The sequence below is a fragment of the Sebastes fasciatus genome, chromosome 17 (assembly GCF_043250625.1).
Source record: "Sebastes fasciatus isolate fSebFas1 chromosome 17, fSebFas1.pri, whole genome shotgun sequence".
Classification (NCBI taxonomy): domain Eukaryota; kingdom Metazoa; phylum Chordata; class Actinopteri; order Perciformes; family Sebastidae; genus Sebastes; species Sebastes fasciatus.
Genome location: NC_133811.1, coordinates 18,773,039 through 18,800,913, shown reverse-complemented (window position 1 = coordinate 18,800,913; position 27,875 = coordinate 18,773,039). Strand labels below are relative to the sequence as shown.

The following is a 27,875-nucleotide window of genomic DNA, read 5'->3' as shown; positions in this document are numbered from 1 at the left end:
ACACACACTAAACTACTGGTTCACAAATCAATCTGACCGCTTATCTAATAGAGGGGAATAAAAGAGGAAAAAGGAGGAAGGAAGGGGAAGATAAGAGTCTGTGAAAGAGGAACAGAGAGAGATAAAAAAAAAATGAGATCTAAAGAGGGAGAGGAGAGAGAGAGATGGAGAGGGAGCAGAGAAAGAGGACAGGCGTTTCAATAATTCACTAACTTCATTTAGAATAGAATCAGTGCCCAAACTGGACCCGTGTGTCCTCCACACATGGCACGTCACCCTCGCTCATAAACTCTGTGGATGTGTGCGTGCGAGAGCTTGCAAACGGATGTGAAAACATGGTGTGATTATGTGTGTGTGCGCAGGGTGTCTGAGTGCAGCTCTAGCGAGTTGCAGACATGGATTTATATTAAAGGAGTAATGTAGATTCATTAGTACGGCTGGTGCAGTGAGAGGAGAGGGGAGAGGGCCGAGACACAGACTGTATTACATCTTTATATATACAGTAATAAGTCTTTTTCTTCATTCAAGTTTACAGGGTCCAGTATGTTTAGCACCTGAGTGGGAGAAACAAAAAACAGAGCAGCCACAAACCTACCAAAAATACTAGGGATGTCACAAGAGCCGATACTTTGGTATCGAGTTGATGCCAAAATTCTGAAAAAATGACGGTGCTTGTTTTTCTATGGAACTGCAAGTACGAGACTAACAGCGTCCCGTCATTATAGACGCGTCCAGGAGACGCACCCTATTTTTGGCCGGACCGCAGAGGGCCAAGCCCTACAAACGCAAAAGTAAAACGAGTGATGAAGTTACACGATTGGTTGGCCGAGTGTTGGAGTTTCCTTATTGGCCGTTGCTCTTTCAAAATGAAAAGGCGGGGATCAGTCCTTTATGCAAATGAGCCCGTCCAGCTGCACGCGTCTGGCTCGCGAAAGTTGGACCAAGCTGTCAAACTAGACAATCTTGTTCTGAAATGAAACGAGATTCAGCAGTGGAATAGCCTTTTTCTCGCTTCAGAAGTAGATTTTGGTGGATTGTTTAGATGGAATAAAAGAACGTTTACGAGTCAGGTGTATTCCACGAGAGGGTACGTCACCGCTTGAACAGCCAGTTGAGTGGAGCAGCGCATCCACTAGTGTCCTCGCCGGGCCTGGTGGACATGTACCGCTGGATTTAACATTATAGACATGACCACTGACTATTTGTATAACAATTTAGCCACACATTCACAGACTGACCGTACACGGTCCAGCCATATACTCAGTTTTGACCAGGTCTTGTTTCCCGGATGATGCTACTTTGCAAACAACAAATCCGTGTTGAAATCGGCAGGATGAGAGCTTGTTAACGTTAGCTGTTAGCTCAAGGCAGGACTGGGCTGCTTACTGTACCAGCTGCTAACAGCTAACGTTAACTAGCTCTCCTCCTGCCAATTTCAACAGGGGAGGTGCCATTGGTTTATATTATGATGCTATCATGATGTGTTCAAATGTAATCCTGTGTAAGCTTTTGCCGAGAAACTTGAATAAATCCAGTCGTTTGAAGGAGATGTTTTCACAGTAATATAAAATAGATAACAGAGAGGTAATTATGACCACTATGCAAATGGTAATAAAGGAGTGGATGTTGAAATACATGAGATTTATTGTTTTACTGCTGTTTAACTACCATGGCATCGAATTGGTATCGAGAATTGTGAAATTTCACTGCTATTAGTATCGACTACTAAATTTCTGTTATCGTGACATCCCTAAAAAATACCTAAAAATACTTGCCTCCACAAAGCTGGCAACACCATGGCTGCCGTGTGTGTTGTGTGTGTTGTGTGTGTTGTGTGTGTGTGTGTAACAACAGAAGTCAATAGTCCTGAACATAGAAACAGACAGATGGATCCCTTTGTGTGTGTAGGTGGACTGCGTATGTCCCTTTGCCTGCGTTTGTTTGACTTCCTGTAGCAATTGAGAGCCATGTCTGCTTGTTTGTTCATGTGGTCTTATGTGATCGGATGATTTGCATGCACTCACCGCCCTTAACGCTGCTAAACACTTTCCAAGAATCGTGCAGTTAGTACAAAATGCAACAAAAGACAGCAGGAGGGAGACGAACGCCGTTCCCTGAAAGCAATTACTCGAAATGTCAACCAACGGAGGATAACAAGCAGAAAAATCTTACTATTTTCTGGCTAAAAGTTTCATCATATATATAGAGAGAGAGCAAGAACACTAAAGGCATACAGGAGGAGAGTGTGTGTGCGCGTGTGTGCGTGTGTGCGTGTGTGCGTGTGTGCGTGTGTGCGTGTGTGCGTGTGTGTGTGTGTGTGTGTGTGTGTGTATGTGTGTCAGCGCGTACGTGCAGCTACAACACGCTTGTATTTGTAATGATTTACATGTGTCTCCCGTCATTCACGGTGACCTGCAGCAGCAGCAGGCGTCTCTGTTATGCAACCATTGCTGTCAAACGTATTCACACACAGCTCCACACATGCACACACACTGTACACACACACACACACACACACACCTGCTAGCGCCCTCAAACAGCTCAGAGGTTATTCTCGAGTCGTGGTGAGAAAACCCTGCGTGGTATCTCTGCACAATCAAGACAGGAGCGTTCCTCCCTCCCGCAGCATGTAAATAACTAACTAGTGTAATTAATGGTTCAAGTCAAGTCTCATTATCATTTATACACTAATGCTTCAGTTACTTTAGAAGAATGCGCGGACACTGATTCATTATTAGTGTGCACAGTCACCGTGACGACCCACCTTTCTATTCACGGCAGTCTGATTTAGACGTGCATTTGATTCGCTGTCCTTTTTTATGGTCGTAAACTCTTCTTTAAATGTGACATTATCGCTGTTTATGTAACCGCTCACGCACCAGTCAACACAGCCTGCAGTTATGTACAGTGGCAGGCTCACGGCATTGTGCTGCTCTGTGATGTGTACAGCCCGTTCCCTATCTGAGGCTATCACAATACTGTATGAAGTCCCACCAGAGTGTAGCACCGCGGCACTGAATTATTGCTGAGAGGAGCCGTGTTGTACAGATGCATTCATGAAGAGGTCTGGGGATTTGAGTCCAACAAAGACATTTTCTTTAGAGAGATGATGAATATATGTAAAGGACTGGAAAGATTGATTTTCTTGAGTGTAGTTCCTTTCTGATGCTATATGTAGAATTTGTTCAGAGGCCAAATCATTTGTTGTAGCAAGAGATAGATAATGAGCACTTTCATTTGGGCAGATACACAAGGGGTCTGGTGTAGAGCTAAAACGATTGGTCTATTAATCGATTAGCGGATCTTCACAAAAATAATTCGTTTTTGAAAACTGAATAACCGCTGTGAGTCACTTTTTAAGAAAAAATCCCAAACATTTGCTGGTTTTAACTTCTCAAATGTGAGGATATGCTGCTTTTCTTGGTCCTATATGACAGTATACTCAATACTTTTGGCTTTTTTTGTAGCATCATGTAGATATTTCACATGTTACACACTCCTTCATTTCCATTTTCTTACATTTCTTTGTGTTTCTAACTTTATATTTAAGCTGTCAAAGTTACGCAATAACGCATTAACGCAAATTCGTTTTAACGCCACAAATTTCTTTAACGCATTAACGCAACTTGCAATTTTTTAGGTTGTAGAGGGCTCATGTCATACAAGCTTGTCGCGAAGGAGGCTAAATAACGCTCCAAACTTACGCTCATATTTGATGAGGAAAAGCTGCCATGATTATTTTCAAAGGGGTCCCTTGACCTCTGACCTCAAGATATGTGAATGAAAATGGGTTCTATGGGTACCCACGAGTCTCCCCTTTACAGAAATGCCCAGTTTATGATAATCACATGCAGTTTGGGGCAAGTATTAAGTACTTGACAAATCTCCCTTTAATGTACATTTTGAACAGATAAAAAATGTGTGATTAATTTGCGATTAATCACGATTAACTATGGGCAATCATGAGATTAATCGTGACTAGTTTATATAAGAGCAACTGTAATGCCCCAATTTCCCCGCAGGGATCAATAAAGTATTTCTGATTCTGCTGTGATTCTATTCTTTTGGACTTTTAGTTGGACGAAAGAAACAATATTTTGACGATGTCACTTTGATCACAAATGATTCACTATTTGCAGACATAATTTATCATATGAAAACTTAATCTGCAAATTAAAGAAAAATTAAAATAATGATTTGAGAAATCTTCGAGAAAGCAAAAGAGCTAGAGCGCCAGAAAAAGACTGATTTCTGATGGAAAAGCAGCACTTCTACTGAAGGTCCGGCAGAGTGGCAGCGGTACAAGCAAACACAGCAAGTTTGAAAATCTCTCAGGTAGCCGTGTTGAATAATGTCTGCTGGCTATCACCCACCCCGGATGATTCCATTAAAACCCCTCAACCGAAGCCCGTCTGCCATTGTTATACCGTTTAGGAAGCCACAGGGCGCTGCATTAGCCCCAAGTTCACTCCGTTCCCCCAAGTGAAGGAAAACTAGTTTGGCTCAATGGGCTATTAGCCCACACCTCTCCACACATAAAAGGATTGAGTACGGGAGCATAAGTGGAGAGTATATAGGGATACTCGTAAGTGGCCATCCATCAGCGCCGCCGTAGACTGCGCCGACAATTTTGTTATGGCAGGAAGGCTGCTTGGTGTATAAACCACTATACACTACAGGAATAATGGTGGGATATTTTGAGACCAGAATCCCACAGCAAACTTGTTGTTTACAGATAACGTATAATACAGCTCTAATCCTGCTACTGTAGATCTGGAAATCTCCAAAGAATAATACGTTATTTATGTTTTATTTATGTACGTTAATTATATGTTGTTGTGTGTGTAAGGCTCAAATACTGTATAGTCTTAATAGAAAGTTATCTCCTTTCCTGCTGTCAGGCCAACGTGTCAAGGTCAATGACAAGGAGGTAGGGAGAGCCATGCAGAGTAAGGCAGAGATAAGGACACATGACAAGATGAAAGGGGAAAATATGAAGGGAAAGTTGACAAAGAGGTGAAAAAGAGAAGGAGACAAGAGAGGCAACAAGGAGTAACAGAGCCGGAGTAACACACACAGAGACAGTGAGATGTGAAGAGCAAACGGTAGGAAGGAGAGAGAGTGGCTGGTCAGAAAGATGGCACTGCATCATACAGCCTAGTTGTAAAAGCAATAAGCTTTCTATAGGTCTCAGCATAAGGACTTCCCAGGCCTCACAAAGGCCATCCCCATCCATCTCACTAAAAGCTGAAGTTGCTGAACTGAGCTCAACTGCTCCTGGAGGGAAAGTGTTTGTCATCATGAACTCCTGACTGTTTCAGAACATCCAGGCGTACAATCCATAAAAAAATATCTGAGAAGACTTTTCTTCGTTGATTTTGAGGCGAGGTAATCAGTTTTTTCCAATCCGGTCTCATGAGAAGGTGTATAAATAGCACAACATTACACGGACAGTCCGTGTGTCATGAGGACGCATTTTAGGGTTTTTGCATGTCATTTGTTCACCCCATTTCACACGTCATTTGAACGTCATGCAACAAAACTACGGTAACGTCCGTAGTTAGGTTGAGGCAACAAAACCACTTAGTTAGGATTAGGAAAAACGTCATGGTTGGGCTTAAAATGAGTACATAAACTAAGTAAAATAAGTACAGAAACAACGTAACATAAAAATGGAAAACACGCCACAAACGTCACTAACGTAACCTTGAATACCGGTCTCCTGGTTAAACGTTGTGTGTTTGTTGGACCTTCCAACCCACCCACCGTAAGCAGTCTTTCTCACTTTTTATTCTATGTCACTAGTTCTGAGTTAGGGATGCACCGATCCGACTTCTTCAGTCCCGATACCGATAGTGATACGTGAACTTTGGGCATCGGCCGATACGAGTACCGATCCGATACCAGTGTTTGAATAATCTGCTGTATGCCTCACTGTGTGGAAGTGACTGGGATCATTCTTTTATGTGTAAGGCAACATCAGGCGCGTCTAAATTATTGCTCTCCTAAATTTGTAAAAAAAAATGTAACAACAAATATATAGATATAAATTTACTAAATTGTTATTTATTATTAAAATTATAAATTGTAATATATATATTTATATTATTATATTATATTATATATTATATATTATATTTATTTTTATATATATATATAAATTATAAATTATAAATATAAAAAAAGGAATAACAATTCAGGTGTAAACCTTTTTAATGCAGCAACAAATTGGTCAAAACTTAAACAGGAATTTTTAAAGTACAAAGTAAAACAATTTTCCATATAACCATTTCAGCTAATCAGTCAAGGTGTGTCATGTATATTCAAAGACTTTCCTTCCATGCATTCCAGCCTTGAAAACTATCATAATCCAATTGCTAGTAAAAAGACGACAGGAAATTAGTAGTTCCGTGATCGCGTAGATGACATTTGTGCCAAGGGAACTATACGGGTACCTCGACTGAGAGGGGAACCTGTAAATTATCTCATTTGCAACGACTTCTCGGTGCTGTCTGCAGGTAATTATCATCCTCTGATGTGATCACTCCTGCCAGTCGCCACCCACCAGTCCCCTTCAGATCTCCCCTACTCTCTCTTCTCTCTCTCTCTCAGCACTTATACTGGAGGTGTGATTGCATTAAGCCGCAGAAAGTGAGGGCATCCCCGGGGCCGCGCTAATGTACAGAACAGAATGTACAGAGTGGCGACTGTGAAGGAGAGAAAGGTTGGAGCGGGGGGGCATCCATTACTATAATCATTTTACTTCACTTGGAAAGGTGGTTCTGCTGTGAAAGGAAGAAGACCGAGGAGAAGGGGAAGAGAGATGAGTGGAGGGGGAAAAAAAGCCTCTCAAGGCTGTTAGTAAATCTAAAGCGCAACTTCATTTTTCAACCTTTATTGTTTTCTCACACAAGCACCCAGAGCATCAGCACAATAACCAAAGACATTTCAGTGGTGTATTAGTGTCCCCGCAGCGCGTTTGTAATATCCTTGAGGTTTCCTGAGACGTGCATTTTAGATGACGGCAATTAACGAGACCAGTCGAGGCTCGACAGCAATCACAGCTTTTAACATTAGTCGCTTTTCAAGTTAAAAATGCTCAAACCATAAATCAAAAGTGCTAATTTTCATGACCTGCTTACATGCAACCGGTGAATTCCTGCTGTGAATACAATAAAACCAAAACAAATGCCACACAAAAGCAATAAGTTGCTCCGTGGAAAACAATGAAGGATATCTTTCAAAGGCGGGGGCGGAGGACAGGGAATACCCTGAAGGAATAACGTCTAATGCAATCAGATCGCTCTGGCCAATTAGTCGGCGCTGGCCCAGCCAGAGATGATGTCAGTCATCATTACTCATTGCTTAATGCTATAAAGCAGGAGGGAATCAAGAGCAAACAAAGGAAAAGAGCAACAAAAGTGGGTCGGAGTTAGGAAGGACAGTGGATTAATCACGCTGGAAGCAGACAAGCTTCCAGTGTGTGAATAATGGCACCCACACGGAGCTGGATTACACACACACACACACACACACACTTAAGATCCTAAAACACACACTTTATCTAGCTCTTAAATACAAATGTAAAAGTAAATGCTGAGATACATTAAACCTGCAGTAGGCAGAATGTTTTTGGCATCATTGGGAAAAATAATCCATAATAACCTTTCAGCATATTGTAATTCAAGTGTTCTTAGAGAAAACTAGACTTCTGCACCTCCTCATGGCTCTGTTTTCAGGCTTTAGAAAATCTAGCCTTTGATGGGAGACTTTGGCCAATCACAGGTCATTTCAGATAGCATGCATTCCTATTGGCTGTTCATTCAACGGGGGCAGCTGTCAATCACTCGCAAACTCTGATCAAACGGTCAAACTAGGCAGCACTGATAAAATATGAATCAATATTCTGTTACTGTAATGCCTATTTCTCACCTCAAATGCTTTCAGAAACATCTTGTAGTGCACTGTTTAGCTGTAAAATGAGAGAGTTTGCTCCAGCTGGTGGGCAGTGCTTGTTATTTCCTCAACTGATCTCAACATGCCTGCCGGGTCACAAACTTTAAGCCTCACAAAGATACAGCACACACCACAAAAATGCAGACACAAGCGTCCACCCCCATTCCCTCTCACACACACACACACACACACATGCAATGTTCCAGCACATGTACAGTATGGCTCATTAGCAATGACCTGCGGCAACATGTTTTTCCATGCTGCTGGCCGGATTCCAGTCGATACCCCACAGCTCCGCATGACATTTCACGTTTCCCTTACATCTGCATTCAGCATGTTGTGCTGCACAAACTACTGACGGCTGTGTCTCGAACATGCATACATACGCCCACGCACTGTACGGTCTACACACACATATAGATGCAGACACGTACAGATGAAGGTGTATTAACACAACAAACATGCTGACAGGCACAAACACACAACAAGACACACAAGTACACGGTGATGTTTATCAGGACAGCGTAATGGAACACAGTGGTCGAGCCGAGCAGACATGCACATGCTGATTAGCTCCTATGGGGGGGGAAGCCATTAGACCCCCTTTATGATTATTAGGCCAGACTTTAACATCCCTCCTTTGTCAACAGACGTCAGCTATATGGAACATATAGGAGCTGCTGCACTTTAAACTAGTTGTTCTACTTAAATAGATTTTTATTTTGTGGTTCTCAGAACAGAAAGACCTTTTTTCCCCCTGAAATTCCCTTTTATGATTCTCTCAACCGTGCTGTTTTTATCAATACTATGACATAACAGCTTTGTCAGGTGGTAGAGAAAGACAGAAGACGTATTGTGCTGCTGTGCTGCGGAGCATTAAAGCCTAGCAACAACAAAAAAAAGCTTTATGCTAAGTTTTGGGTCTGGAGCACATGTGAGGTCGCTTAGATCATGACTGATTTCAATGTTAATTTGTTAGCTTGACTTTTAATTAAATATAAATACATATTAGGTAAAACGTTTTTGCTATCTAAATGCAAGCTTCATGTTAGTGTTTAATGTATTATAGCTCCTTTTTGCTCGTTCTCTCCACGTGTCAGTCACATAAAGTCCCACTTAAACAGGGCTCGACTAAAGGTGCGACTAAATTTTAATTCATTTTCATTGGTCGCACCGGTGTGCCCGTAGACTGTATATAAAGATGGGCAACATGATGGCTCCCCAACCGTGAAGCATTTTATGTAGTCCTTATCACACTGATGTATGTTCAAGTGTGCATTTTTAAGTTTGGTTCTAGTTATTTGATGCTATAAAAAGGGGATGAGACGTCACAACCATAAAACATACCGCTAACTAAAAATTAAGAAATTAAACTATAGATTTTTTTTCATCAAGAAAATTTTTGCGGTGGCCGTTACACCTGGAAGGCCCTGACCCGACATCATTGGCGGAGGTTACCGCAAACCCACCTGTCTGCCTAAACTAGATGCCTAATCCTGATCAGAGGCGCTGGATTCATTTCAGAATGAGGGAGGGCAAAAAGTGTGTGTGACACACTGTAGGCTACATTTAATAACATGAGACAACTTTACCGCTAATTTCTTCTCTGCTTTCATCGATCACACGACCACACACATTAAGCTCCTCTTATATCAACGTGTAAACTTGTGGATTGCACTTAAACCCGGCCTTGGCCATTTCCACACGGTAGTACTGCGAGCATCAACGCTTGGCGTGGCATGTACACATTGTTTTCTTCATCTACTCTCGTTCACAACGCCAGACAGGGGTGTAAAGTGTGGCGTGCCAATGGCCCATTGGAGCCCCTACTTCCATCGCCTTTCTGATGCAACATCTTCAGCCGAGATGGCCTCATCTGACTCAAACAAACTTTTATTTGTACCTTTTATTCCAATGTGTGTGGTAACTGACAAAAAAGGTAACTCTTAACATGTATTGTTGCGGCGCCAAAAGGCACGGTGAAAAATGTTGTGTGCCTAAATCATGTCTGGAGCCCTGCACTTAAAGCTTTTTAAAGATGTTTTAGTTCCAGTATATTCTACAAGTATGATCTCGTCTACACCGCTGTCTCCTCTATCTTGAGCAGAAATTCTTATTTTCATTTTATACATATTTGTGAAATATCTTTACAAATGTCTTTACAAAGGAGACATGATGTGTCTTTTGAGATTTTTCAAACATAACAGAGAACGGCCTTGGATGAAACATTCACATACAATTTGTTCAAAAGTAGCCGACATCATTGTATTCTTGTCTCCTCTCTCACTAAGCGGTTTCTAGTTCATTCACAATAGGCAGTCTCAGGTTCTTTTCATTCATCTTTTCATTCATTCCTCCAGCTCCTCTCCTCTCTACCTCTCTCTTCTCCTCTTAATACTTCAGAAAAAAACAACAACAGTCTGGATGAACTCAGCGACACTGCGCAAGGTAATTAACTAATTGCTTAGTGTGCAGAGACAACCACAGCATGTGTGTGTGTGTGGGGGGGAGAGGGGTGGCATGACGAGTAAAGACGGCGAGACAAAAGAGAGACTGAGTGAGAAAATCGGGAGGGGGGGTGATGGAGGACAGAAGAAACAAGGCAGATATAAGACAGAAAAGGAAAAGAGAAAAAAAAGAGATACTGAGAAAATGGGATGAATCGATGAGATAACGTGTCCCAATTTAATCAATGACTTCTTCTCTGTGGCCCCATTAGAAGACAATACTTTTATTTTAAGATGCAAGTTATCTCTCTTTTCTCTTCATTCCATCACTCTCATATAAGCCGTCTCTTCTCTTCCTTTCTTTCTTTTCTCACCACCTTCCCTATCCTCATGTATCTTACTTCCCTCCCCCTCTCGCTCTACCTCCCTCCCTCTCTCTCTCTCCTTCGTTCTGGGGCAGCTGCTGTAGCAGTTGGCAGTCTCAGGTGTGTGTATACGTGTGTGTGTGTGTGTGTGTGTGTGTGTGTGTGTGTGTGTGTGTGTGTGTGTGTGTGTGTGTGTGTGTGTGTGTGTGTGTGTGTGTGTGTGTGTGTGTGTGCGTGCGTGCGTGCGTGCGTGCGTGCGTGCGTGCGTGCGTGCGTGCGTGTGTGTGTGTGTGTGAGTTTCCCCTTGCTCTCCAAACCCAATTCAATCCTACTATGAGAGCGGGGGCCCAGATCAAATAAAGCAGAGCGCAGCTATTACAAGAAAACAGAGAAGGGGAAATCCATGCTCACACACACACACACACACACACACACACACACACACACAGACAGAGAGAGAGAGAAGGGACCTCTCCATTTACTCAGGTTGATTAACCCTCTGAAAGCAGCCATTTGCACAGAATGTAACAGGTTTCTTACTACAGGGAAGTTGAAATGAATGTCTTTTTATGTCTGACATTTAAAAACAGTACTGATGCTAACCTTCAGCAAGTTGCTGGATCCACATAAACTTTTCTTCTAATGTCAAACAACAGGGACAGGCTCAGTTTACTTTATATTGAGCGTTCGTTCAAGGACTGATACCCCCTGGCATTGTCGGACAGCTAAGCTCCTGTGAAGCTTTATTATAAAGAGCATCGTTGGGTTAATTGGTAATTTGACATCTTTGAGATTACTGTGAGCCATTGCTGCAGGCTGCATTGAGTCGAAACCACGAGAGAGTGGGTGGGGAGTAATTTCATTTTCAAATGAAAAAAAAAATCAATCTCTGAGAATTGATTGAATCCATATAAAGCTGTTAGATTTCCCCTGCAAGACATACACAAGTTTACTTTTTCTCCTGGCATCTTCGGTATCGCAGCCTATAGTGGAATCAAAGCCGAGCATATTTTTACCAACGAGCCCCGAGGCTTATCTGAATTTAAAGTTACAGTCGAGCAGTAATGTAAGAGACTTAATGAGCGGATCGATGTGACGCTTCCAGACTAGTAACAGCGGACAGAAGGACGATTCTGTTCCTGATTTCTGTGAATCCTGTACAGTTGACAGGACTCCTTACTCAATCTGGCAATGACAACAAAGTAGTAAAACAATAGTTACATCTAAATACATCTTTGCTTTAAGTTTATTTGAAAAATAGTATGGAATTTGATACCAATTGTAGGAAAAATAGCCTTAATACCTCCATTTAAACCCACCAGTGTGAGCACTGAATGAACACCAGTTTAGTACCAAATTGCATTGCTCTTTCCTGGGGGGAAAAAAAGTATATATATTATAAAGATTATAATAAAGACATTATTAAGAATTTACAGACCAGTAAAGTTTTTGCCAATTCTGTCTTGGCGAACTTGTGAAGAATGAACAACATGAAATACTCGACTGCGATTATTTTGCATCAAAACTATACATACCAGCAGCGATGCGAATTTGCGACAGTTGCAACAGTTTTTCCATAACAGGTTTGAATAGATTCGTGCAGACAGAGGACCAACTACCGAGGTCCTATTGACCCAGAACGTCTGGCAGTCTGTCTGAGCTAAATTGTTGTACAGCCTTAACTACTGTCAGCTACTTTATCATAATGATCTGAGTGAATATACCTCTGGTAAACACTTACGCAGTGTTGAATATGTCCGTTCTGCATAACATGATTGGTTGATGACTTTATTCGTGGTGCGAAATCTCAGAAAATCAACCTTGTTCCTCTTTGAAGGCTAACTGTCAATAACATAACTTGACATGTGATTTTTCTAAAGTATATAGACATTGTGAAACAAACAAATATTAGAATGACGTCTTCTGGTCAGTCTTGTTTTTCACATCAGCCTGCCCTAAACACAAAGTAAAATGGTCTTTTTCCAAAAGGTTTTTAAAACATAAATTCAAAGTTAAATAGGTCAGATCTGGTAAAAAAAAATGCCATGTAGTGGATTCAACATGGACTCAACATGAAGAGTGATTGATTTTTAGCACACACAAACAAACCAGGAGCCACATTAGCACCATCTAAACTCACATTAAGAAGTTCCTTATTTATGACTCGTAATTAGCTCTCGAGTAACATCAGCTTATTCTACAGTTGAACTCACTGGAAGCCATGCAGGATGCAACATATGCCAAACATCTTAACACTATTGTCAAGTCTTAGCTGATTGGATTCTGACTTCATCTAGACACAAATGGATCCATCCCTATATAGCTGACTGACAGACTGTATATGGTTCCCCCATTAACAGCCACTTTCTGACATGTGTTGATCACCACGACTTGCCGCCCAGCGTCATTGTTTGAGCTCAGAGACTGTCAGCCCTCCATCTGCTCATTTCTGAGGCTTTCTGCTCGGAGAAAGGCGACTGTCAACAGCAAATTTACAAAAGAGAGGGGAAGCAGAAAGAAGCAGGGGATGTAAATGTGTAATTTCCATTCAGCAAGAGTGATGGGTGAAGAAAGGAGGAGACGGGGAGGAGAGAGGGAGGGAAAGAAGAGCAGGGAGAGGTTGAATCTTTCTGATTGAGAAAGAAAATGAACTTATAAAACTACTTTATATTCAGCATTTATATTTAATTATCTCTTGCATTTGTTACATCTAAATGTTACCTTTTCCTTTATAGTTTCTCTCCTTATTTTACACCCCTCCTCGCTACTCCTCTCTGAATTGGTACAAAGTTAATTTAATAAACTAATTAGTCTGTACTTCAAAACATATTTGTATAGTTTGAAGATAAGTCCCCCGAGCACACTGAAGTACCTCACAGCAGAATCTAATGATGCTGTTGGTGAGTCAAGTATAACCGTATATTGCTGAAGGGTAATAAACAAAACAAAATGTTTAGTCAAAAACAACTGGGATGAGAGTCAGAAGACGCCTCTCTTTGGGTTTAGTGATTCTTTGAACTAATTAAATATCTGAATATCTGTAGTTTTATATGAAATTGGAACAAAGATCCAGTCTGTGCTTTGGTTGTTTGTGTGTTATCTGTTTCCGTCACATGAAATACAGCTTTCATTGAAATAGCACTCCTGCTGCTCACTGTTCCTAGTGTCTCAGACGGAGGCAGAGGAAACAGGATTGGTCACAGCTAGGGATGTGCTCAATTAGTCGATTGCTACCCTCGCTAGTCGGCACCAGAAATACTAGTCGGTTAAACTTTTAATTCTTGTATTAATGTAGCCTACACATTTACATCACCTTGCGGCTCTCCGCTCTGATCTGAACTCGTCAGTCACTCCCGACTCACTTCCATCCCGCCGCGTTCTCCCAGCCCCCGCCTGCCACCACCTCCTCTTTCCCAAACAGCGGCTGGGTTCAGCAGTCAGTCTGGTTCTCTCCTGATCAACTGGATTGGCCAGCAGCACACTGAAAGCAGCTTACTAGCTAGCTAGTCAGCTAGCACGTACGCTACAGACTAAAGCAGTGGTCTCAAACTCAATTTACCTGGGGGCCGCTGGAGGCAGAGTCTGGGTGAGGCTGGGCCGCATCAGGTATTCCACAAAAAAAGCTTTGTTAAAAAAAAAAACAATCTTCTCAAACATCATTATTAACAGTTCTTTAACTTGAATGGGTTCTTCTGAACATGAACTGTCCTGAACATTAATGGAACATTGAAGAACATGAACGGTTCTTCTGAACATGGCCTCTATTGCGTCTCCCACTTTTCCTGAAATTGTCTGTGCTCGTCACCAACCTTTCTCTTCACTGCAGGCTTTGAAAAAGACATGATTGGGGCTGTGTGACAAGATATATATTCATTCCACTTGGTGTCACGCCGCAATAAAGTTGTGCCTGCTGTGTTTGTGTTGCTCTGCAATTACACCACCAAACCGCTAGTTGGCGGCGGCGTCTCTATGAGTTTCCTTCTTCTTCTTGTACTACAAACAGAAACTGAGCGGAGTTGGAGCTAATAACTGTTGAACCACAGAACTTTTACTGATATTACTGCAACGCCGAAAAGAGAAAATATATCTGAGTGGATTTGTGTGAACAAACATTGAAAAGATGGAGGCAGAGAGAAGTAGAACTTTCTGTGGTTGTCCGGGGTCCTGGCCGCTCAGCATCGCTGAGAGACTGGACCAATCACAGCTGTTGCGGTCTGCGTCGCCGCGACGTGTAGTTACATTTCTGGAGAGGTGCACGTCAGGCTACGGCGTCGATTCAACGCAGAAGTATAAATCAAGCTTTAATCAAGCTTATGCGATGTTACACGGGCGCCGCCACAGTTGTTGTGAAATGTTTCTCTGCTTGCATCAAGCCCGGCCGATTGCCCGTCCCCGGGAGCCATATACCCCACTGTGATTGGTAGGTTCGTTCAGCTCGGGCTCGCGCAACAAAGGGACCTTCAACGGCAAACTGCCATTCACATAAAACTCGCGGGCCGAGGGCGCCTGGTTAGCTCAGTTGGTAGAGCGGGCACCCATGTAACAAGACTTGGTCCTGACCGCGGCGGCCCGGGTTCGAATCCGGCCTGTGGCCCTTTCCGCATCCACTCTCTCTCTCCCCCCTTTCCAAGACTCTATCCACTGTCCTGTCAATAAAAATGAAAAAATGCCCCCAAAAAAAACTTTATAAAAAAAAAAAAAATTTGCGGGCCGCACTAACATTAAACTTTCATATCAAGGTGGGGGCCACAAAATATCGTCTTGCGGGCCGCAATTGGCCCGCGGGCCGCGAGTTTGAGACCCCTGGACTAAAGCTAGCGTCCTAGCGTGCTATGAATCAAAGAAGTGGGCTAACGCCAGCTAGCTCAATGAATCAAACTTGCACTCTAATGGTACATGTCCACAGGATCCGTCCTTTCCAGGCTTCCCATTCATTGTGTAGCCTATGTAAGCACCCGTGCAATGCATTCTGCTAGTGTAACGTTGCGAGATAGACTGTCACTTTGCCCGCTCCTCATTTGCATAAAGTTGAGGACTATGCTACTTTATGCAAATGAGGGGCGTCCGACGTGACTCGCTGCCTCTGGAAACTCCCGAAAAAATTTTAAACTAACCGTCGTCGATCTAAAATAAAGACAGATTCAGCAACTGCAGGGATTATTTCTTGCCTAAAACGTTTTCAGAAACACATTTCGATGAACTATTTTCGTAATATACGAGAAAAAAAGTTTCCAAACGAGCCGCCATGGTGGTTCTGGTTTGAAAGCTGGGAGCGGTAGCCCACGAGTGGAAGCGTTCGTCCAATCAGGTGCCTAGTGCCCATTGGCAGGCCATCAAGCGTCCAACGCTGGGAAGTGAGACGATTCCTCGCATCCAAAAATGTCCATGTGGACGCGTACCGTTAGATACTAATGGTATAAGCAAAGCCAAACCCTCTTAGACCACAGTCCCCACTGGCGTTTCATCAAATATTACACCACACACCGGGTTCGTGAGGAACGTTCCTAACCAGGCAACCAGAGACATATTGATTTCAGTGGCATTTAAATTACGATTTGGTTATTGAGAAATGTGATTAACTATTTCAAATGGCTCTTACAAAATGTTTAACCTTATAAATTGTGCTCAATTTTCCTTGTTTTGTGAGTGTTTTTTTTACTTTTAGACTAGTCGATCAGTCTAAGCTTAAACTTCCGTTTAAACATCAAGGAAATTAGTTGTTAGGAACATCCCTAGTCACAGCAGTCTCAGGACAGAGGAGAGGAGAGGACACAAGACGAGTAAGAGATGTTCTATGAGACGAGAGGCAGGGATTGGCTTCCTCACTGTCCTCAGTAAGCTCTTCTATTCATTCAACTCTCCCTCAAAGGAGTGAATGGAGCTCCAACACACAGCTGGTGAGACGGAGATAAAGGACTGACGGAGGAGCTTCAATAGATACAGTGGAGAGTTAGGATACAGAAAGGAGGAAAAGAAGATGTGGCAGGGTAGACGGCTCAGATAGAGAATGGATAGAAACTAAGAGAAGGAGGGAGTTTAGAGGAAGAGAAGACTGCAACAGTTGAGAGACATCAGTGGGAGGGTCAAGAAAGCAAAGAATACAATCAGAAGACAAATCACATGAATGGAAGAGAGAAAGAAGGAGGCCCAGAACAGTTTATCCTTTAGGCCACAGAAAAAAAACATAAACCCAAACACACATTTTCAAAGGATTCCCATGACCTCTGACCTCAGGATATATGAATGAAAACTCTGCGATGAACAGAGTGAAAACTTCTATCCTACCTGAGCAGAGGAGGCAGAGCTACTTGGGCGGAGTATGTGGAGCCTGCTGCTCAGTTGAGAGCTGACAACCGGCTGGAGCTGCAGTTCCTGGTGTGAAGTCTGGATCTCTCCGCCAACGGGAGGGAAGCTTTCCGGGTGCCTGCGCCGTCTGTCCACGTCCGTCTGTCTGCAGGTGCTGTCACCATTCCCTACAGGGAAACACAGAGAGATGGAGAGAGGTTAACACCAAGTGTTCCTTACTCTATTCTATTAATTTTCCTGATATGATTATTGCTTGTTCTAGCTCATTATCACTGCATAATAAGCAAATCAGCTGCTATGCAGCTACAATCATCAGCTTAACCTTCAGCCAAGTGTTATTTTCCACAAATTTGCTTTCACTTTTAATGGCAGTTGTACATAACGGCAGCTTATGAAGAAAAGTAAACTCATAGTGACTACTCTGTGAGGTAGGGATTAGGCTTGCAGTGGTATTCGGTGTTACCGGTGTTACACGGTGTTAGGGCAGACACCGATTACATTACTCTCCCACCGCCCCCACCTTCATTTCTCTTTTTTTAATAGAAATATAACCCATTTAGTTCATTTTCGCATATCAGCACCATGTTAACAATACACAGTCAGACGACGGACTCTATAAACTGAAAGTGTCTGCTCCGTACGGAGTCTCAGCTCAGAGTAGCAGGAGTGAAATTACACACACACGGGACGAGAGAGAGTTGACAGACAAGGCGATGGCGGAGGATTTGGTTTCAAAGCGAAAAAGCAAAAGCACCTATTTGGCAGTTAAACCCAAAGCTATAAGGGGACCATAACGTTAATGAGGCAATCGCCGTGCGGAGGACGGAGCGGTCTCGGCCGGTGTGCGCAGCTGTCTCTGGGTGAAAACCTGCGGCCCCGCAGCAAAAGCTGGACCGGACAGGTCAGACACAGCCATCCAACGTTAGAGATCAAAGTAAGCCCTCTACATATATTGACCGTCATCTTTTCTTATAAAATGGAATCAGTAACACCGGTGTTTACCTCACCATGACATCCCTAGTAGGGACTCCGACAGTAGTAGCTGTCTTAATTTATGTAAGACTGCAAAGCATCTGCTTGTGATTTTGTACACTAGCTATCACAGTCTCCCTGCTATTCCTTCTCTCTCTGTCTCTCTGGAGTATTCAGAACAAACACCCATGCTATTTATACACTGACGCCCCATCGGCATGGCAACCACGCTTTGTTTACCCGCATGAGACACTGGTTTGAGGCGTGTGTCCTCCTCCTTTTTTTTTTTTTTTTTAAATGAAAACATTGTTATTTGGAGGCATTTAGGTCTCTTTCGTGAATTTGGCTCACTGTGTTGCAAGGACACTGTTTCATTTTGACCAAACGCCTCCTGGTAAACTGAGAGCTATTATGATGAAATGGAAAGCTGCAAAAAAATTGTATTTCTCTGGAAACAATATTTTGTTTGTTTGTTGGTTGGTTTCTCGTTGTTTGGGTCATAGCCTGACAGAGTTGTTGTTAAAATGTAATTTAATTTTTTTTAGCTACAAATGGTTTGTGTTTTTTTCCTTTAAAGCTGATAAACAGTCACAAACTAAGTGACTAAATGCACACTGATTCAATGCAGCTTCAGAAAAGCTCTATGGAGTTTAACACCATAATAAAACACATTTGTGCAATGCTTTTGTGATCTGCAATGTCTGCAGCAATACTAAGAGTTGCACACTTCTCCTTTTCTATTCTGCATAAACATCATTTAAAGAAGTTAATGCTATTTTGAGGTCCCATATGTCAAACACTTATAGCTGAGGCACTCCCCAAACTCCTATTTACAGCTATAAACGCAAAGCACTTCATACAAAAACTACTCCAGTGACACTCCACAGTAGCCTGGAGCAGAAGTACTATTGTATCATGTATCACCCAGGTGTGAATCTAACTTTACCGCCGTGTTGCAGGGTGATCCTGTAAAGGAGCGAGTTCATCTTCCCTGAGTAAATAAATGGAGCAAAGTGTCTCATTTGATGCACAGAGCACAGAGAAATAAATGCTCGGTGCACCCATCCAACGCACTCTCCTCATTTACAGTAACCCCGGAGGCTGTTACCATAGCGACAAAGACATGTCCCAAGGTCACGGGGCGGAGCGGAGTGTTAAGTTGAACCCTGAAACAAGGCATCGCCTTGGCAACACAAAATCAGGTCAGTTGATCGTGTGACAGCGAGGCCCCCGGGGACAGACAGCGATACTAAAGCAAACACACTACTTCTTGTTTGTACTAAGTTGAGACAAACTCGATAAACACACACGAACACACGGGCATGCAGGCATGTGAAACCTGTTTAACACCTTGTATACACACATGAATAAATACACACAGTATTAAGAATCACGCACTTGCAAAGACACAATAGAAACACTTACAACTCGAGTCCAAGATGAAAACAGAATAGTACAGCTTAAGCAAAATTGTTATTAAAGAGTCTATGTAACATTAGATTGGTGTCCTTGAGAAAGTACATTGTCGTCTGTCGCAGCCTGGTTGATAAACACAAGATCAGCTCATCCTCTGCTTCGTACTCCCTGACTTGTGACTGTCATGCAATATTGCATGTTCCCTGACTGTGAATTAAAATGACATTCATCACCAATTTGAGCAGATGTTTCTCTAAACATGCTCAGCATTAAGTTACATATTGTAGAACAGAAACTATTTGAAGAATAAAGTAGAAGAATAAGTGAACAAGAGATTCACTGCCAGCTTTCTGTACTTTTACATTTTGGTCGATACCAAAAAAATATTAAGGTTCTATTTACACTACGGCTTAAAAACCTTTTTACGTTGTCGTGACCTTTTTACCTTTTAGTGACTGCGTGTACTATTAGACTAAATTAACAACTTAATTAGCATAGTAAACAGTAGTTTGCAACACAGATCATGAAAATGCAGGTTGTGAACTTTGTGCGAATAGAAGAGGAGGCCGTTGTTGTGTTCTTTTAAACCTTCTTTCAGTCATCTATCATGTGAAAAGATGATAAAACCTACTATTGTGTGTAGCTGGCCCCTACTGACCCGCGTCTATGGGGCTTATAACGACCGATAACGCCTCATTTATAGCCTGATAACAATCTAATTGGCTGAAAAATCTGTACAGAGCTAGAAACTCAGACTTTTTACAACAGAAATATTGATATAATGAGCCACAACACTGAACGTGGAAATACACACCACGTTAAGTACAGTGCTTACAGTGCTTCTTGGAAAAGAGTAGTTCAGGAAGTCATTTACCTGCTTTACAAAAATTACAACCACCCATAAAATCATTACTACTATCATTACTTACAAACATCACTACTCCCCTGTCTTTCCACAATATATTTCAGCTATATCAATGTGTTAAAATCAGGGCTGCTTCGAAGCTTCGACCATTGCCATGGTAATTGACCTCTAAATACGTATTTGAATGCTTAGTTGTTTTTTTAATATATATATATAAGTATGTAATAATTAAGTGTAAATCCCCCAATAGTCCATGAAATAAGGAATAATCCCACAATATAATTCATTATTCATATTCAATATTAATTATTATTAGTTGTTCTCAGAGGGATATCGCTGTTTGTTGTGTGTAGAGGTGCGTGTGTGTACAGTAGTGCAGTAGCGGCACTGAAATGGGAAACCAAAAAATGGTCTTCAGGACAGCCCTAGTTAAAATCTTCTGTTAAACTGCCTCCTCCCAATAAATTTATATCTATCTTTCAAATTCAGGGTTGAAATCAATACGGGGACAGAGCTTTCACCTGGATTCACCTTGTCTGTCTGTTTGAGAGTGATCCTAATATGTGGGCACACATACACACAGGTTTGTAAAACACACACACACACACACACACAACTGCAAGTTTTTCCTCCTACTCAGCAGCCCAGGATTCAGTTCCCTGTCTGTCTCACAACGCACTCAATAATACTGGCAGCCTCGGTGTGTGTGTGAGTGTGTGTGTGTGTGTGTGTGTGTGTACATCTCCATGTGCACCTATGAAACTGCGCCCTGCCCCTTTCAGTCTGCTTTTCTATTGGTCCCCTGCCTGCTGTCCCTCTGTCGCACACAGGGTTGGACACTCATGCACGCACCAACACACACATTACACGCACACACTTTGCAAGCACAGCAATCAACAGAGCCATAGGTGGAGTGTGTGTGCGTGTGTGTGCGTGTGTGTGTGTGTGTGTAATAGGGAGCAGAGCAGTATCTCTTGCAGGATTACACCCAGACCAAGCTTGTCTGGCTAATGCTTCTGTTACCATCGACAACATCCACACCGCTACTAGACAGAACAGAGAGCGACGCAAGAAACTTGACTCTCTCGGTATTTAGAGCTCATTATTATTACGTTTTTCATTATCGTCTTTTATATTAAAGTTTGACCAAATACATGTCTGTCACATCAGCTTCTGTTTTCACACATTATTTGTTATTTGCTTCTATTTATGAGATTAAATTAATTCAAATCTTTCTCATGAGGCTCAGAGGGCACTCCATGCTCCCTCGTGGGCTTGTTTGGCTCCATAAGCTTGTCCTTCCTTGTGCTGCCTTTGTTCTTTATTTGTATCTTTGTTTGTAGGCTGAAAAAAAGACGAATCAACCCTTGAATAAAAGGAATGGACCAAATGCACCAGAAGGCAACTGTCCTCAGAAGGGAATTACACTGAAACCGACTTTTTCTCTTGGCTATTCTGCAAAAGATACTCTGCAACAAACAAGCTGTTTTTCTGGTTTAAAATGCGTCATAAGTGTTGGCTTCCAAGGACTGAGGAAAGTGCAGCGTTGCAAAGTTCTTGGATTGCACCGCAGGCTCTGGGTTCACTGGCTGCACACAACAAGACCAGCAACAAACTGGCCAACAATAGGCTGGTTAGTTGAACACAACCCTGTCTGCACCTGCACACATCTACATCAGAGACCCACAAACGCACCACTTCCAGATAACTACACAGTTTGTATACAACGCTGATTCATGTTGGTATAAGACTGTACATACTAGTCATAATAAATTAGATTAAATAGGAACAATTTACCCTAATGAGCCAGAAATGGACACATAGCCCACATTCATAATGAGTGTCTGTGAAGTCTATGAAACAGTCTTAGAAAAACATCTGCCCAACTAATTTTAATTATTTCATCTGTTTCCTCAGTTTTGTTGCCACATGTTCAAACATAAACCAGGCCTCATTATTATCTAAATTAATTACATGCAACTGCTTTGGCAACACTGTTTGTGAACCTATATGCCGGTAAAGCTCAATAAATTGAAATGGAAAAAAATCAGTTAGAGGGAGAGAGAGACAAAAAGACCAACACATACAATGAGAAACAAAGAGAAACATGAACTACCTCTTGGTTATGCAACTGAACTCACTCACTAACCCTCAGCACTATCACTGCAGGTCAAAGGTCAGCTCTCTTTGAAGCTGCCCAAATGTGTTTCTGTGTACCTGATGATCGTGCTTTTCCCTGCTGATGAACACAGTATGCTTACACGCACACATTAGGGATGTCACCAGAACTGATACTTTGGTACCAAGTCAATGTCAAAATTCTGAAAACGTGACGGTACTCGTTTTTCTACATTATCGCAGGTACCGTAGCTACCGGGGATCAGGGCTCGACACAAACGGATAGAAAGTTCCCCTGATAATGCTCCATTATGACAACAAATCTGTGTTGAAATCAGCAGGAGGAGAGCTAGTAACTTTATCTATCAGCAGCCGGTGGGCAGCAAAGTCCTTGTTGCTACATTACGAATCTTGCTATGGCGAAGGCATGTCCCGCCCTACTCTGCCTCCGATTGGCCTTCCTTGGTTGTATTGTTTAGGTTTAGGAATGAGAAGTGCGTAAGAATATCAGGGTAAGCCAATCAGAGGCAGAGTAGGGCGGGTCATGCCTTCGTAATATTCGTAATATCCTTGGCTAAATGACGGAGCTAACAGCTAACGTTAACGGAGTTACTTTATGATGCATTCAAGCTCTACTCAGAAAAAAATAAGTAGTAGGCGAAGGTAAATTATGCCTTATCATGATGCAAACGGTAATAAAGGAGTGTATGTTGATGTACATGGGATTTATTGCTCTGGGTTTTTTTACCGTGGTATCAAGAATCGTGGAATTTCATTGGTATTGGTATCGACTACCAAATTGCTGGTATCGTGACATCCCTATATACAACCTATATAGCATAGATCATAGTGTAGCGAAAATACACTCTGAACACAATTTAGATAAGGCAGATTGATGTACAGAGATAAATGAAGATTAAAAAAACCTTCCTGCACCTGTTTTGTCAGCATGCACACAGTATTGAGACGTGATCTGGAGGTTCCTGAGTCTAGGAAAAATACTGCAGAGGTTTAGGTTGTGAGCACGTTTTATCCCCCTCTGACTCCCCTCCATTAGGCCTCCGCAGGTGAGGACTTTAATTAAGCATCTCCTTTAAACTTCTTATGAAATAACAAAAGCTGTTTAACGCCATGATGTGATCACATTACTTTAAGCAGGAATTTACAAAATCAACTTGATAACAAACTATCAAGGTTGTGTTTGCAATGTTACAAAATGCTTTTACTATTGAGAGAAAGCTTGAAGTAGTCTTTCATCAGTGTTGGTGTTTTCAGCTGCTACAACCTTAAACCAGAGGATTTGAGGAAGGTTTAAATCAACTAAAACATCCCTCTTATGTCTACTACTTCTTCTCCTCTCTCTTTATCCGTACACTTCCTCTTTTCCATCCTAAGATCTCATATTATTTCGCTCCTTTCCTTTCCTTCTCTTTCTTCATTTCCTATCCACCCTCTCTAATACTAGTACTCTCCAGGGCAACACATCACAACATGACAACACCATCATGACACGTGACAGCGATGTGAGCGAAGGGGAATAAAATACTGAGCAGAACTCAAGCACACACTGGATGCTGCATAGAAGAAAAGTGTGTGAAGGAGATAAAAATAAGTGAACGAGAAAAAGCTGAGTGAGCGACGAGATAGGAATTCCTCCATTACTCTTCTGTGTGTGAGCATGTATGTGCAGTATTTACCTCTGAACACACACGTGTGCGAGGAGCTAACATGTGTAAGTGCGACTGACAGAGTGCACCAAACGCTGAACATCAGAGCACAGAAGCTGCCACCTGAGGGAATTACTCAGCATTCGTCAGTCGAGCCGCGTTAGCGCAGAGGGCCTGAAGACGCGGGGAGTCGTAGGGAGCCCGGCTTTGATCGCCGCCCTAAGATCCCAACACCGGGATGAGGGGAATATGCTGGGAGGGGGGCCTGCAGGGAACACACACTCTCACACACACACACACACACACACACACAGAATCACTTCTTCAAAAGTGGTACATATGCGCGCACACAAATTGCCTTCTTCGACTTACATTTTTCCAAACATTCAAAAGACATATGCTGCCCACGCATGCATAGTAAATACTGCTTTTGATCATTTCTCGAGTCTTTTCACTCTCCCTCTCCCCCTCTCTCTCACATTCTGTACACACACACAATCTGGAAAACATCAATATGGAAAGCTCTCATCTTTACACAAAGCAAATCATCTCTCCTTCATTTGAAAACACATACTTTCCAGCCCAAAACATCATGTGCACCAAAACTCTCCTCACAAAGAATACACTAATCAAAATCAAACATATAATATATACCACGATAGTAAACAGTTCTTATGCTACCGGCCCATACTCTCCGGCAGTAGTCTGACAGTGAAGCAGACGGCAGCTATAACGGCCAGATTACGGATGTTCTACAACATTAGAGCGAGGAAATACAAGCTGCTGCTGTAAGAGCAGGTGTTATGAGACCTCATTTAACTCCTTGACACAAACTTTTAGTCTCACTCGCCCCCACTGTTTAGTTCCTGTCAGAGTGCTCTGAATGACGAGTCAAACTGCACTCTTTTTCTTGTCAGTCATGCTTTTAACTGTGGCTCAATTGCTTATATAAGTCAACTTTAAAATATATTGGATAAGGACAGAAAATACTCTGCAATTGTGGTGGCTAACTTTGATGCGGCATCTTCCAGCAAAGTGAAACCAGTATAAAAAATGTTAAAAAATGAATAAAAAAGGGAAACCACGTGCATATATTTTTGGATCAGAGACGAGGCTAATCTCTAAATTGCCTTTACCAATTAAGCACAAAACTAAAAAAAAAGCTTCTTTGTTTGAAGGCAAATCTAATTTATTAGACAGCACATAGTGGAGAGTGATAAGGAAGATCTGATGGATCAGACTCAAACCCACATTTCAAATAAACATGTCATGCATCACAGGACACTGATGCAAAACAACACTAAACATACTTTATTTGCATATTAGTTTGACTGGGAGGTGACGATAGAAAGTGGGTCAAGCACAAAGCTACTGGTTCAAGGATTAACTTTGAAGAGGAAAAGGTGTGTCTTCTTGTTTTACAATTGCTGGCCTCGCCTACGCAATTATTTTATATGCTGACTGAGTTTAAAAAGGAACCAATTATGCAAATTTCCAGGTGCATACATGTATTTTGGGTTTCTACTAGAACATATTTACATGCTTTAATATTCAAAAAATGCTTTATTTATCTCTCATCAGCTGTGCCGCAGCACCTCTTTTCACTCTCTGTCTGAAACGCTCTGTTTGAGCTCGTGCCCCGCCCCCTCCCGAAAAGCTCAGTCTGCTCTGATTGGTCAGCTGGCCGACTCTGTTGTGATTCGTCAACCGAAACAAACTCTTCGGACTCTGCTCCAGCTCCGCTCTAACTAGTTTTGTTTGAGGGCGTGCCAAACTAGCCGCTAGGCAGGTATTATGCAAATGTGTTACTATGTGACATCACCGCGTTACGGAAGAAAAGGCAGGACTCCAAGCGAGGCGTTTCAGGCAGTTCAGGAGCAGTGTTTCTGTTGGGGAAAGTAACTCCCTTTGGTGTGGACTTTGGGCTTTGTACTATATAAACTATATAACACACTAAAGGAAAGGGAAAAAGCACAAAAGCATAATAGGTCCTCTTTAATTAATTTGTTTTTGAATGGTAGAAGAAGAATTAACTTTCAAGTGTAACTTAGGTATTTTCAACATGGACCCTATTTTGCCATGTTTTTGTGTTTAACTGACTAATAGGGACAACAATTTCTGAAATTGGTCCAGTATTGAGGGAGAGCGCTGTAGACGGCAGCTGCTCACAGGCTGCAATATGGTGCTATTGGGGCAAGCTGGCACCGTAATTTATGTCCACTAACAGTGCTTGTTTTTGTCATGACTGGCTCTGATTGTTATTATAAGTATCTGACATTATGGAAAGTCTCGCTCAAGGAGAAGTCTCGTTCTGAAATCTCGTGAATATATAATGAACCAGGTTGAAAAATACCGAAGTTTACCCTTTAAAGGAAATTAAATATTAGAAGTAAGCAGAGTAAAAACTTAATTACTTATTATTACTTATCTGTAATGCACCAAATACTCCTTCTCTGGACACTAAGGTGAGTTGACTTTAAGAAGATCATATTTATTATGGGGTTCACAGCACGACCTTAGGAAGCCACCAGCATACGTCATCAAGCACCACGGCTGTGGCAGCTTCCTGCTGGCAGCACAGGTGCTCACATGCACACACTAAACACACACAGATAAACTTGGCCAGAACACTGCAGGTACCCCCTCCCAACCCCACTGATGTACATACCCACACACACAAATATGCACACACACACTAAGTGCAGGTGCTCACACTGCCCCACCAGCTGTCCCCGGAGATCCTGCTACAAGGTCTGATGACCAAGACAGGGAGGACAAAGGAACACAGAGACTACAAGAAAGAGGACTGAGCAGACGCCAACACTGACAGGTGTGTGTGTACTATGTGTGTACTATGTGTGTGTTAGGTCATGGCTCACTTCCAACATGCTGCACTGCCCTTAACCCAAATAAAGTCTGGTTATCTTTGTTTAACCTTGAGTGCTAGTGCCGTGTGTATATACAGTACACGTGTACGTGTGTGTTTGTATACTATGCCCTCGGTGGCCTTTCACAAAGTATGAATGCTCATTTGAATCTGCAAAATCATCAAAAAAAACAGGAAAGAACATTAAAATACTAAATGATCCTACATAAATCTGAATTACAAAACTCTTACAGAGTAATGTGGCATTGCAGGTCAGTATAGTTGGTTCTTGTGACTTTCGGTTACGTCATGTCAGTCGCATGACACATCATGAAAGGCTGTTCTCTCTCACTCCTACAAAAGACTCACAATCGGTTATGTAACCAAGGTCACGGGGTCAGAGCCGCTAACGTAACGTGGCCACACCCTGCCTGGCTGTTAGCATTCCATAGTGAGCTGCACTGTCAATACTTGTCAGGCTGGAGATGTACACCCTGCTGTCCTGGCTGGCTCCAAGGGCCAGGCTCAGACACGTCGAGTAGTGTGTGACCTCTCCTCTCTCTGCAGCTACACACAGAAGAGATGGGTGAAAATGCAAATACCCCGGGCAGATTGTAGTAAAAGATAACAAATAGTAAACGTGTCCACACAAGGAAGTTAATGGACAAATGCTTATGTCAAGCAAGGGAAGAAATAGTGAGAGTAAGATCCCCCTTGGAGCCAAACCACATATCATTTTTGAATATTTTGTAACTGTATCTTGTAAGACGCTACCCCATGTCCTTAACTCCTCTTTCAGTGTTCCTGCTGCTCTGATGAGGGAACCCGTGGTTCAAATACTTCCGGGGTGTTGGGACTAAACACTGCTCTATTTTTAAAGATGATAGCTACCTTGAG

At 42.3% G+C, this 27,875-nt stretch overlaps 2 protein-coding genes across 3 annotated transcripts in view; both read right to left on the bottom strand.

Annotated features, from left to right (window-relative positions):
* The window catches only part of LOC141754250 (uncharacterized), a 164,658-nt gene that overhangs the window by 21,966 nt on the left and 114,817 nt on the right, over positions 1 to 27,875 (bottom strand). The window lies entirely within an intron of this gene.
* The window catches only part of atxn1a (ataxin 1a), a 114,070-nt gene that overhangs the window by 67,979 nt on the left and 18,216 nt on the right, over positions 1 to 27,875 (bottom strand). For both annotated transcript variants that reach the window (XM_074613184.1, XM_074613185.1), the window contains one exon: positions 17,054 to 17,241. The gene's annotated coding sequence lies outside the window, so the exon portion shown is untranslated. The remainder of the gene's footprint in view (positions 1 to 17,053; positions 17,242 to 27,875) is intronic.